This window comes from Pleuronectes platessa, chromosome 10 (assembly GCF_947347685.1).
Source record: "Pleuronectes platessa chromosome 10, fPlePla1.1, whole genome shotgun sequence".
In the NCBI taxonomy this organism is placed as follows: domain Eukaryota; kingdom Metazoa; phylum Chordata; class Actinopteri; order Pleuronectiformes; family Pleuronectidae; genus Pleuronectes; species Pleuronectes platessa.
The window spans coordinates 8,974,717-8,988,483 of NC_070635.1; positions in this window are offsets into that span (position 1 = coordinate 8,974,717).

The window sequence follows — 13,767 nt, forward strand, 5'->3', positions numbered from 1 at the left end:
TTGGAGTTTCACAGAGACGGAGGAAATGAGCACACAAGAGGAAGCTGGCCCATATGCAGCAATGAGTTGCCTTTGCAGGCCTTTGGTCACGTTTCTGCTCCGTGCTCTTCACTGAGGGGACGATGCAGCAGCGAGAGCACACACATGCAGAACCGCCGACCTGCACACACACGCACAGACACGTATGTTAGGCCCCTTGCCTGCTCTGCAAGGTACACGATGAGAGTCGTGCGTGCCGTCCCTGCAGCAGATTGGGACCATGCTTCACTGGCTTCCTCGCTGGGGGCCCAGACGATGACCACGCAGCACCATAAGACCCCAGAGCATCAGAGCAGGGTTAGCTAAATGTTAGAGGAGAGTCAGTTAAAACAGCACCGTCAAACATGACAAGACGCTGCAGTTGTTTAGATAAGGCAGATGACTTACCGATAGGTAAGAATACAACGTTTCAATGACTAATCATTTTGTTTGTGGTCATTTCTTAGTGTGAGTCAGGTCTGGTTTGAAAAACGGTTAAATGTGAACCTACTGCCTGTAAATTCTTATTAATACAGATCGTTAACCTTTGAGGGATGTGGGATGCTAATACAACAGAAATGTAATTGTAAAGTAGCATGAAAATACGCGGACAAACAATACAATATATGAAAAGATTGGACTATTTTATTGAATTCCTTCCGACTATTTTCAAAAAGAATAAAGAAAGTGCTGTTATAGAAAACACACAGACGGTACCAATGCATCTACGAGATATGGGTTGTTCTAGCATAACTGTGTTATAACAGATAGTACCACAGGAAATCCATTTTTTTACTCGATTATAATTGTTATGATAATTTCATTATATTCTTCTTTTGCTGATAATTATTTGTTAAACTTATTTATTATTTATGCATACTTTTTTTAATTCAAATTCGTACTACATATTCTAGGATGGAGGTTCAATTTCATGGAATTTTTCTGCTTTGTAAAACTTTAAAAATATTAAACTAAATGAAACGTTCCCCAAAATGTGTATTTAAACAGCTCAAGCGTCAATCAACACTTTGGCAATACAAAAATGTGATGACACTTTAATGTGACACCATTTCCAAATTCCTTGCAAGGTAATAGGAACTAGAAATACAACCATTTATATTGTTTTATGCGAATAACCCCAGAAATATGGATATGGATGTGAAGATTAAAGATATAGATGGGAGGTGAAAATAAAAGCATAAATCATGAAAGCCTGTTTCCTGCTTGGTGAAGCTCATGACAGGTTATCTGTGATCATAACAGCTCCTATGTCTATAATATAATAGAAAATCCCACAGCTATCTAATAAAGATTCCTTCACTGGAGAAACATGTGTAACATGTGGACAGTCAGGACTAAATATAGATATAATTTGATCCACACTGATGCCCATGAGGGTGACTTTGTCACTGTGCTGCTGCTAATAAAGTTCTTTTCAATCTCATTTCAACCAAAATGGCCGCCGCTAATATCCTTTCTTAACCTCTGTCATTCTTTCATGTTTCTCGCTCCTTCCTGCCCCCACCACCACCCCTCCACACCTCCCTGCCTTGCAGCACAGGAAAGAAAGGATGGATGGAGGGGGGGGGCGAGTGAACGAGGGAAAAATCCCCCAATTCTTAGTCTCCACAGCAACAGCAGTCAGATGACCTTGTCTCCGACTCGTTCTGCTGAGTCAGAAATTGAGGGATGGGTGAGGTGTGTGTGTGGGGGGGGGGGGGGGGAACGCAGGGAAGAGAGAATATGGAGAAAGAAGGAGAGGGAGAGAGAGATGACACAGAGATGAAGCTTATTCTATCAGATTCGGCTCATGTGGACTGTGCTGTGTCACAGTAATCTACATGAAGCCGATTTGTGTGTCTTCAAGAGGGGCGGCTGACCCAGAGACAGTCTTGTGCAATTGTGTGCGTGGTCGGTGATTTTGGAAAGTATGAGCTGTTCTGCATGAGTCAGAGCAGCAGATGAATAACATATGTCATGAGGTTTTACTGTCAAGGGTCACAGGAGGAGGATTTAGAGAAGTATGTGTAAATCTGACTAAAATAGCATGTGTATGTGTTGTTGTATCTATGTTTACCGCAGACTGTAAAAGACAAATGACACATCTCCACTTCCTCTCACTGTCCAGAAAGGCAGCAGAAATATCTCAGGTATGAACGCTGCTATCTTGCGCAATCGGAAGCGGAGTTTGCACAGTAGAGATCGGGGGATAGAGAGACCCGGTCGTTACATGAGCTTGACCAATCAGTTTCAGCTGTCAATCACATTTGAACATCAAATAACTAATTAAAACCAAACTGAGATAATCAACACTTAAAGGTTCAGTGCGTAGAATGAAGTGACACCTAGTGGTGATGTTGATTGTTGCAGCTGAACACCCTCACCTCAAATTTAATGTGGAGGCCCACACATTACATGATTGTGACTTCTGCACTTAAGAAGTTGTACACCGATGGTGGGCAATTATTTTAGGTTGTCCTAAAGTTACCGCAAAAGGTGAAACTCAGGACTCTGTGCAAGCGAGTCAAGCTTTTCCATAAATACCTCAAGATAAACTATTTTGGGACCTGGCTTTTTGCACAGGGCCAGTGGATTAAGATTTTGTTTGTGCAGGAACTTGGGTGCCTATCTTAAACCATGATAGTCCCAAAATAGCATGGTGCTTGGAGAACAAATAACTCCACAGAGGCCAATGCTCTATCTCGCCATGTTACAGAAAGTATAATGGCTTCTTCTTTGGGTCATGTCCCACCCTTCCAAATATTGTATTGAAATCGGTTGTGTATAATTTAGTAATCGTGCAATCTTACAAACGGCAATGCAAACAAATAAAACTCCCAGGCCGACAAGTGTCCACATACCTTTGGGTATGCAGTTCATCTTTGGACAATTAAAATAATGCTTTGTGTGGTAAGTAATTTGTATTTGTGTGTTTCTGTGCGCATATGTGTGTGTGCGTGAAGGTGATCCTGGCTAATCCGGTTTTATAAATGACATAATCTGTGTTCCACTCACAGTGTCCAGATCAGGGACAGGGGAGTAAAAAAATGTGGTGATAGAAGGAGAGCGTGAGACAGGAACAAAAAGAGGAGAGGGCTCAGATAACAGGGGATGAATGATGGAAAGGCACACAGGGGTTACAGGATGACAGAAATGATGTGTGGGAAGAAGGGTGGCGATAAGGAGGAGATGAAATGAGTAAGACAGAGATGACGGAGGAATGGGAGAGGTGGTGGTGGAAAATTCCACTGGGATTTAGAGTGGAAAGACTGACATGGGAGCGTCACAGATGTGTGGTAAGAGGGAGAGGAAAGGAGGTCCGGGGGGAGGGTGGAGACTCTAATCAGGCGTGATGAAGAATCCAGAATAAGCAACAGAGGAAACGGGACTCTGTCAATATGTTTGAAATAAAAATCAATTCATCTCTGCAGAATAATGGAAGTAACAGACACGTGATTGTCAGCTAGAAACGGAAAATACAATTTTTTTTAAAAAATTATTCCATCAATATTTAATTGGATAAAATGTAAAACAATAAATATGTCAGGAACACGTGACAGTCTACAATATACATTATTTGTTATCATCCTCCCACTATTATAAAATGTGAGGCAGTATAGCAAACTGTTAACAATACAGTATAATGCAGTGTGGATCAATTTCTCCGGAGAATTTAATCTAGCCATGCCATTATAGCAACAGTGCTGGGGACATTGAGGTTATAGCTGATATGTATTATTTCTTTCATTTGTAAACCAAATTAGATATGAATCCTGAGTATGATTTGATTGTTTTACGCCAACAGAAAAAGGGAGTGAAAGGGATTGAGGCTGATACACTCACACTGAGCTGAGACAGGACATCAAATCAACAATGGAAATAATTTGTGAGGGTATATCATGGGTTCACGGAGCCTCTGAGGTGTTTATCCCTGAGAGTTTCATTGCTGCCAGTGTAGAGACATCTTGGAAACAGCAATTAGACTTTCATTTTGTGGAAATAACACACATACACAATGTATTTATGGTGTCTTTGTTGGGTCCATTAAGAGATTTGAACTCAGGACCGCAGAATGTTAAAACCCCTGACAAAAGCCTTGAATTCAAATAGAGCTTCTCCGCAGCTGGCTTGTGCAAGTCATCACATTAACAGTGGCTCGATGCCATTTGAGTGTCTCAGTGTTTATTGCCAGCGCCACAGCAGGGCCCTGGACCAGGGACACCGACATGCAGCCATTTATCATGTTATCAATTACACTTGACTGCTTTTGGTACCACATGACTTGCCAAGATGTCGGCCATGGAGAGAGCGGATTTGTATTTGAATTTGAAGAATGAGAGAAGAAGATGGCTGGGTTTTCAGTCTAAATAAATGCTTTCCCCACAAGCAGATTTATATACTGTACACAAATTATATTGTACAGTGTGTTAATGCACAAATGACTTGATCTCAGCACGATTGTATATTATTTTCAGCCACATCCTCTCTTATTCCATTCCGGGGATATCTGGTTCATTTGCTCTCTTTTCTCTGAGCTCCCTCCCCCTTCTCCGCTTCCTCCGGTAGCTGTTCTTTCAGCACCAACACCACTGCAGCGAAACTCTGCCCCTCTCCACTTTTAACACCACATGTTTTCTTTTTATAAACCCAACCTTCGCCTTCGCGTCAGAAAACCACAAACAAATATGTCTCTGTGATAAACAGCAAAGAAATGGAAACACGGTGCTTCTAATGCATTTCAACGAAAGATCACCAGCTGCTAATTCCTCTAACTGCACTGAGAGATTTCAATCTGACATATTTTTTCTAACCACTGATTGAAAGACTTGTGAGTGAATCTAAAGGCCATTAGAAAGCAAACATCCATTCACTAGTTTTCCTTTTATGTAACTGCCTTTTAGTGGGTATATATTCTCAGCGAGCACTTAAAGAACTTTTAAAAGTCCATTTAGACTCCATAAATGCCAATATGCTAATGCCCTGCATTTAAAACAGAAATGGAGCCTTTCTGAGTCATACTAATATTTAAGAATTTGGCTTGATACCAAACTGTCATTCAAGATTCATATTCAGCGTTGGACAGATGAAGTCAAACTAGTTGTTTTTTTTAGACAGTAAAACTATTGTTCAGTAAACTTTAATGTCACACCTGATTACAGAGAGAGCTGCCACATCATTACTCAGAGGCTAATTAACTGTATCACAAACTTGGATGCACTTACTCACTGACAAGAAGAAATAATCATCTCATTACGTTTATCTTGTAACTTCAGAAAAAAATTCAAAATTCTCTAGCAAAATAGTTTTTTTTCTTTATTTAGCAAAACAGCACTTATTGTTATCTACGTAGCTGAAAATGCTCTAACGCACTTTGCATGTTTTTTTTAGACATTTGTTCTCTGCCTGTTCAAAACCTCAGCAGTGAGATGTTGTTCTTTTATCAAAGGCATATTATGTTTTCTGTCATAGTGGTTGATTTGGCCTCTGTCACTAAACCTTATATGTATCACAAGACACATGGTGTAGCACAGCTAACAGTAGAGCAAGGAATCAAGTAGTTAGGTTTATGTCGATGTAACAAAGCAACAGTCAGGAAGTGAAAACATCTGTTAGTTAGTAAATAAGCGACTTTAAAGAAATAGTTTGACAAACGATTTCTATATTTACTATATATTTACTATATTTTGTAATTCACCCATTCACACAGTGTATCTATGTGCAGCATCTTCTCTGTGAGAAGGGAGAATTTGAGGGTCAGTATTTTGCCCAAGGACACTTCGACATACAGAATGGGGAAGACTGGAATCAAACTGCCGACCTTCTTGTTAGAGGATGACCGCTTTATCCCCTAAGCCACAGCCCGCCTAAAGTGACATTTTTCTTTTTTAATCTAAATTCTGAAGCTCTAGTTTCTATGGTTGTGTGCAAGAAAAAATCTTCAAGGAAGTAACAAAGCAAACCATTCATTCGTGTCTAGTTCTCGAATGTCAAATTACTTTGTAAAGGAGCTAACGGTTGATAATAGCTTTTGATTACTATGATTATTCAGCAGATTAGCAGGTGAGCTTTTTGTCTAAGACGGGGACTGATGGACGCTGTAAAACCCATTAAGTGGTGCACTCAAGTTTTTAAGGGATTTTTCAGAATAGCTCTCTCGTTGTGTTTTGACAGTCCCCCCTAAATCCCCTTTTAGTTGCAGGGCAGCACATTTGGCTAGATTTGTTCACAGCGGAGGCCATTTTGCTGATGGTCTTTCTGCTCTCGCTGCTTTGAAGCTGTTTGCTTTGTGTTTTCAGGTCTGCTGAGCTTGTAGTATGTCACGCTCAATTATCGTAAAGGGAAAGGTTTGCTGGCCGTCCAAGCATGGTTCAAGTGTTTATTTAATTTTTTTCATCCCATGTGTACGTTTGCATATTTGCACACAAGCATCACTCTGATAAGTGGCCTGTCGTGTGGAGTGCAGCAGGCAGCCTGATTTAAGAGACGGGGTAGTCTATGAATGCGAGTGTGTGTCTGATATGTTGTCAGCATCTTACATTAGCTGAGTGTCTTTGGATTCCCGGCTCCGTGTACATGTGAGCTGGGGAGTGTGTGTAGCAAGTACAGTGAGCAGCCTCATGAGTGATGGGCACGATGACAGTGTCGTAGCGTAGCTGGAGTCCAGCCATGTGCTTGGTGGGGGAACCGGCCCTTTAAAACCTATCAGCCAATCAGGCGGGGGATGCTGGGAGCCGGCCGTCCTTGGGAACGACCTTGCAGGGGGGCCGAGGGATGGAGAGGGAAGAGCACGCGCAGTAGGGGCAGATAAAAGAGAGGACGAGAGCGGTGGTGGGAGGATGGTGGAAAATCTGCGGGATGAGAGAAAATGTATGTACAAATGTTATAATCTGCACCACAAAGGCAATTTACTGCTCCACGAGCCAGACAGATGGATAGAATAAATAGAAGATAGAAATCTAGATACAGACAGATGAATGAGAGATAGATAGTTGAGGACACTAAGAGGATTAAAAGTTCAGCGGGCGTAGTTCTGCCCGGCTCCACCTCTCTGTCTCTTTCTCTCTCGCCTGTGACAGACACGCAGACGTCATCGCGTCCAGATTAAATTGACATCATGCCACGCTCGTACGTTGCATAAGAATTTCTCTGAAAGGGACGAGAAAGGAGGAATAAGAATAGGGCTCGGATTTAGAGCTGGAAATAGTGTGGGCACAAAGAAATGTGGTTGAAAGCGGGGGAAGATAAAGCAGTCCCAGATTTTTCAAGACTCTTTAGAGAGTGGAGATGAAAACGTTGACAGCAAGGAGGTGGTTAACCTCGCCTTACATAAATTACCAGTTGTGGTAAAACCCCCATAGGCTGTCGAGCCATGCTAGCTGTTTACCCCTGTTTACAGTCACTATGCTAAGCTAAATTGGCATTTCCTCACTGTAGGTTCATAATCTGTATGTAAAGATGGACGACATGACAGCATCCCCGGAAGGGATGCAAAAGTGTCTCCATCGCCCCCTGGTGGCCGACATGTCAAATGCAATTTTCTCAAAGATTTTTTTTCCCCTCACTTTAGTTAGACTGATGTGTCTTTTGAGTCCTAATTTTAAAACATTAGGATTAGCAGCTAAAACTGGACTCTCATGGTTGAGAGCGTGAATCTAGTGGACGTCACTGTCGCAGCTCCATCCCTGGATCTCTACTGTGCAGACTGATGCCAAATGTCATCCTCTGTGTGACATGGCAGTGTTCGTAGGCTATACGGGATATTTTGTCTTTGGGAAGTGGAGACACTCCGTCCATCTTTACAAACATTCTATGGTTCATATTTACTGGACAGACACGAGAGTGGTAGTATAACTCTATGTTACTTTTTATGATTCAACTGTATAAGTGTATCTCAAAAAGATAATGTAGGTAAAACCATTCAAGTTAAAGATGAGATATAGGGTTGATTATGCTTCTGACCACACTCTCTCTCTCATTCCGCGTTGATTACAACCTATATAATCTCAACATTGCCTGATGCTACATTCCAAGGTTTCCAGTCCTCCTCCCTGTGTGGTGTCAGCAGCAGGCGCAGCAGGGCTGCAGCTCTAGATGCTGTGTCCTGCACGGCCCCATTCTGTTGCAGATGATGGAGTGGGAGTATGTCTGTGTGAGATTGTGTGTGCATGTGTGTGTATTTGTGTCCTTGTGTATGCAAGAGCAGGATGGTGCTAAAAATAGTAAGGCTGTAGTGTGTCTTAATATGTTGCATGCTTGTTTGCGTCAGCATCTCTGTATATGCACCATGTGCGTCACGACAAAGGGTGAGTAGGGTGCGTGTTGTGTGCATGTGTGTGTGTTTGTGTGTGTGTGCGTGCGAGTGTACATATGGGACTGGAGGCCTGCTGTTGCTGTGCCCAATGAGTCAATTTGAAAGAGTGTTAGCCCGATGCTATGCTAACAACGCAAACTCAGCAACATTTAAATTTCTGCTGCACCCAGTCACCACAGACATTGGGCCCTGCCCTGTCCCCCCCTACTGGACCACAAGTGATGTGCATATAACACGCACACACGCACTGACGCACCTAGGCACCTACGCACCCACACACCCCCACACACACACACTAAACGCTAAAGATTGCAGAAATATACATCTCTACGCTGCATGCTTATTTTGGGTGTTCATTCGTCTTCTGAGTATGGCTCAGCTGTGTGTGTATACGTAGGAGTGTGTGTGTGTGTGTGTGTGTGTGTGTGTGTGTGTGTCTCCTGTCCCAAAGTCTTGTCCCCTGGATGTCTATTCATGCCCTTATACTGAGCTGTGGTCTGACAGAAAGAGGCTGCTGTGCGCTTATTACTGCAGGACTCTCACATTGTTCCCCTCGGTGGGAATGTGAAGTGTGTGTGTGTGAGTGTGTGTGAGTGTGTGCAAGTGATAAGATAATTGGCTCTCGCCGGCTACTGCTTTGTCTCCTCTGTCGCTCGCTCACACGTACAGTCGCCGGCTGCAGTCCAAATGGAAGCTGGCGGCCGGTGAGAGGCGATGTCATGTCTGTGTGACAGGTCCTGCTCATGCCACGCCGATCGTGACTGAAACACTCGGCATTCGACAGAAGCCGAGGCTGTAACACTGAAGAGTAAAGGGAGTGCTGGTTGTCAGGGTCACCCTGTCATATGACCCTGGAGACTGGAGGAGGTCGCCCTGGCAACTACCACCAGTCCTCCTCCAGCCCATCCCCCCTCTCATTTCAATCGTCATCACATAACTCAACTGTCAGTGCACACGGTCCAGCACAGGGGCGTCTATAAGATACACATACCTAGATAGCACATAGACTGAGTCCAGTGTGTTAGAGCATTATTTATACTATGTTTAGCTCATCTATCCTAGGGAGAAAAAAAAGGAAAGAGATGGTGATGATGGATTCAAACCACACAGAACATTGCAAAGCTGCATCCCATTTAATCCCTCCCTGCTGCTGAGAAGCTACTATAGCAGTGTGCTATTGGTTTCCTGCCAGGAGCCTCCAGCCGGCTGCTGGGATACTAATGAGACCGTGGCTCCTCCACAAACTGCACCGGTTACCTGTCCCCTTTACTGTGTGGAGAGAGGCATTTACATAGTCTCCTAGAAATTTTATATATATTATATATAAGCTCTTAATTTGTTTAGCCACAGATAACATTTCTTGGAGGAAGGGTTTATTTCCCAACCTCTCATCGGGTGACCTTCTGCCACCGTCTTGATTAAACTCTGTATTATTAGAAATGCCACCTTAAGCTTAGCTGCAGCCCATCCTCTAAAATGCACTCTCCTACATCTATGAATAGCTCTGTTTTTTTTTAACAGACCAGCAGACTTAACCTTTCTTAATCCACTTTGAATGCTATTAAGAAATGAAAACTAGTAATATTAAAATAAATACTTGGAAATATGACTAACATGCTCTTAAATTGTCGGAATTTGATATTTGCATTTTAATTAGGAGGAATAGTAAGGATTATTGTGATTATTGTGATTATTTTAAGTAGTAGTAGTAGTAGTATCAGTAGTAGTAGTAGTAGTAGTAGTAATAGTAGTAGTAGTAGTATCGGTTGAACAGGAAGAAATGGTGAAGAGTACAGGCACCCGCGGTAGAAAAGGGTGTCAGCTTTGCACATTTCTCCCTTGTATATAACCCTGTCTCATGTCCTCTTCAGAATTTATTTCCCTCCTTCTTCTTCACCTCCCTCCCATATCTCACTCTTCCCTTCTTCCCTTCTTCCCTCTCATTCGTTCTGTCTTTCTTCCTCATGCCAGTTGACTCATGGGGAGTCTGATTAACGATCAGCTTTCATGGTCCTTGATACTTTTATCTCCCACATGCATTTTCTTCACATCTTGAGTGTGTGTTTGTGTGTAGCAAGTGCGAACAGATGAGTAATGTGATGAGGATCAAGATGAAAGCGAAGAAGGGGACAAACTGAGTCTCTAGAGGCATTTGACTGGGGTGACCCTAATGGCTGATTGGCTAATACCGTGTCCTCTGAGCCATCCCATGATGCTAAGAGGAAGTATAGCTCCCAAGGTTATGCATGGCAACACATAGTGGAACATGCAGCGTGCAAAACACAACTGCACACACTTCAAACACACACGCACGGACAAGTGAAGCAGAAGCTTATCCTTGGCAAAGCCTGGGGGTTGTCACATTTCCATTTAAACTGCTACAGACACGTTAAAGCAGTAAATCACAGGTCACTCACGTCCTCGGAGGAGCAAGGTGAGGGACACACCTGCTGGTGGGGCTACACTAAAAACACATGCTGCCAGAAACAAGCCTGCTAAAAGTCTCTTTTCTTCTATTTGTTTAAAACTGGATAAAAAACGAGTGCTGCAATGGTTAGGCAGAAAATGGAGCTGCAAACATTTGCATAACCAATAACAGTGAAGCAATTTTCAAGAAAGTTTTTTGATGACTCATTGGCTCGGGATTCCGAAATGAAAGGATTTGCCATTTTTCTTTGTTTTATAATATATAGATATATATAGAACATCTTTAAACTTCGGATTCTTGACTCATTTAATTTTGGAACATTGTGATAATACTGTAGATGCCATAACTCATCATTTTTGGAAACAGAAAATCTACCAAAAAATTTAATACAAATCTTATCTCAATGTTTATTTATAAGATTTATTAATGAATGAAGGATGTGGTTCGGGTCAGAAACAAACTTCAGGATTTCTTTTCAATTTCTTTAATATTTTGATTGTTTTCAACATTTTCATTGATTTGCTCAGTGGAAAAAAACAGCATATTTAGGGCACAGATATTTATGAGTATGTGGAAGTTGGTGCAGATCCAAACAAAAATCCAGATTTAGTGAATGATGGTTTAATAAGGAGATTGTTGGCCTCCTGTAGTTTGTGCTCTAATGTCTGTTGTTATCACAGGACAACTGAGAACAACTGACAAGCCATCTCCATCTCCTGATGAAGACCAGAAGACAACATGTTAAGGTTCAGGAGGAAAATCTAACATGTGGATCTTGAGTCAGGATTTAAATTTAGCTAAGTATTAGAAACTTAAGACTGTGTTTTCACAAATGACTTTAGACAGAGAGCCCGTCTGGCAACACAAGCCAGACGACCCTCCATGCAGCATTAGTTGATATAACTGTGTCCAGCAGGCGGATGCATTAGACACATTGTATAGCCTGAGGACACTGTGCAGTGGCAGAGGTCAATTAGTACTGAGTTCTGCCATATTACAGTCGACCTCTGATGTTAAGAGGTTAAACTCAATCAGCCCGGCAGCAGAAATGAAGAACAGGCATGAATATAATTAGTCTTTGTGTGACATCTGCCGACTTTTCCGGTTTGTAAATGGTTAATTCAAATCTCTGTAAACTGTGGGTGTGGCCGGATTGAAAAAGAACTGAGAAAAACATCTGGAAACATCCTGGCAGGGAGAACACACCCACCCACCCACACACACACACACACACACACACACACACAGGCATCGACATCCATTCAATCTGGACAACCTAACCCAAACCCTTCCCCTATCCATAACCAATAACCTGACCCAAACAACCTCAGTTCACACATTACCCCTGACCTTTACAAGGACATAAGAATTGACCTTATGCGTCATTGGGAAGGGGCTTTGGTCCAAGAGAGGACTACGAGTCCTGACAAGCTTTGTGTGTACACCAAGAAAAGGTCCCAAAGAAGTTAGGATAACACACACACACATACAAGCACATACACTTCATTAGGTTGAGTGGCTCTAAATCACGAATAAATAATGATTCGTCAGATTATGCCATTTTCACTAGCATATGCTAACAATGTCGTGCTGCTAAATCAAGTCTTGTTTCCTCCGACTGCATGATCAGTTGAGCCATTCATCACTCTGTGAAAACACGTCATTATTCAAGTGTTTCCCTGGAAGCCATTTGAATTTATTAGTGTAACTGTGTGTGTGTCTGTGTGTATCTGTGTGTGTGTGTGTCGGTATGAGTTGGCAAGGCTGCACGTGTGCCCAGAAATGTGATTTCAGATTGAATAAAGTGAGGGATGATGAAGGGGAGGGAGTTTGGATGAGTCCCCAAGAGGCACTCTGTTCAAATGTTGAGTCATCACTGGGGAATGAAACATCTGGCTCTGTTTTGGTGTGGTGGCCTTGGCTGGCTGGTTGTTCTCATTTACTCCAAAATACATTTAATCAAGCACAGAGGAACCTCAGCTGATTGAAGAGTCCGTCTCAGGAGCAGCTCTCCTGCACGTACAGCCCTGATTTAACAAATACTCAGATGTATTTCAGTCATTCCATTTAATTTATCCATATAAGCATGCACAAGGAGATTTCACTTAGACTCAAGCTTCTCTTCTGATTATTTGTGTATCTAATGTAGCTTAAGACAGGTAGTTACATAATGAGTCTAGATATATAATGAATATATGCATCCAGTCAGAGAGTGGGGGGCATAAGCAAGAAAACAAACCCTACTGGATACTATCTCTTTAAAGTCGACTCACCCGATTGGCCAGACCACTTGTCAGACAACATGTATCAAACATTGAAATGAAGGATCCACCAATGTTGATTCAAGATAAAATAACTGATCAGTATCACTTATTGCAACCTTTATGAAGCATTTATAAACTAGAACCACTTTATTGATATGAGTGCATGAATTACTAATGTTCATAGATCAGATGGAAGCAAGGCTAACTAAGAAAAGTGTTTGAGTTGCCAGTCGATGACAAATCTGTTTGATAATTCATATTCATGATCATCATATTTCTTTGCAGATGAGTTTCGTATTTCATCAGGGGAACTTTGAAAATTGGATAATTTGGCATCTTAACCTTTGGAAAATAGAAGCAAAGTACCTCCTCCTGTTCTGAAGTGCATTGATTATCACATTTTAACTTCTAAAACTGGAGACTTAGCTTTTTATTAAATGACAGCATTTTTAACTGAAGACTTGATGGGTTGTACGTATCTTGTAGATGATCTTCTTGTTGTGTTTGTCTTGCAGTTATTGTGAAGACAGACAATAAACATGGGGCTACGCATGCACCAATGCACAAATAGAGCACCTCTGCATTACCAACATCAATAACTGTATCGTTATCAAGTTGCCCGACAAGATATTTCACAACCCTCCAACCCGAAAGAAAATAAACATCCATGTTCAAGAATATGAACGTTTATATTCACGCAGCTGTGAGATATGGTTGAAAGCTTTTGCAGAAATATAGCAAGTGAA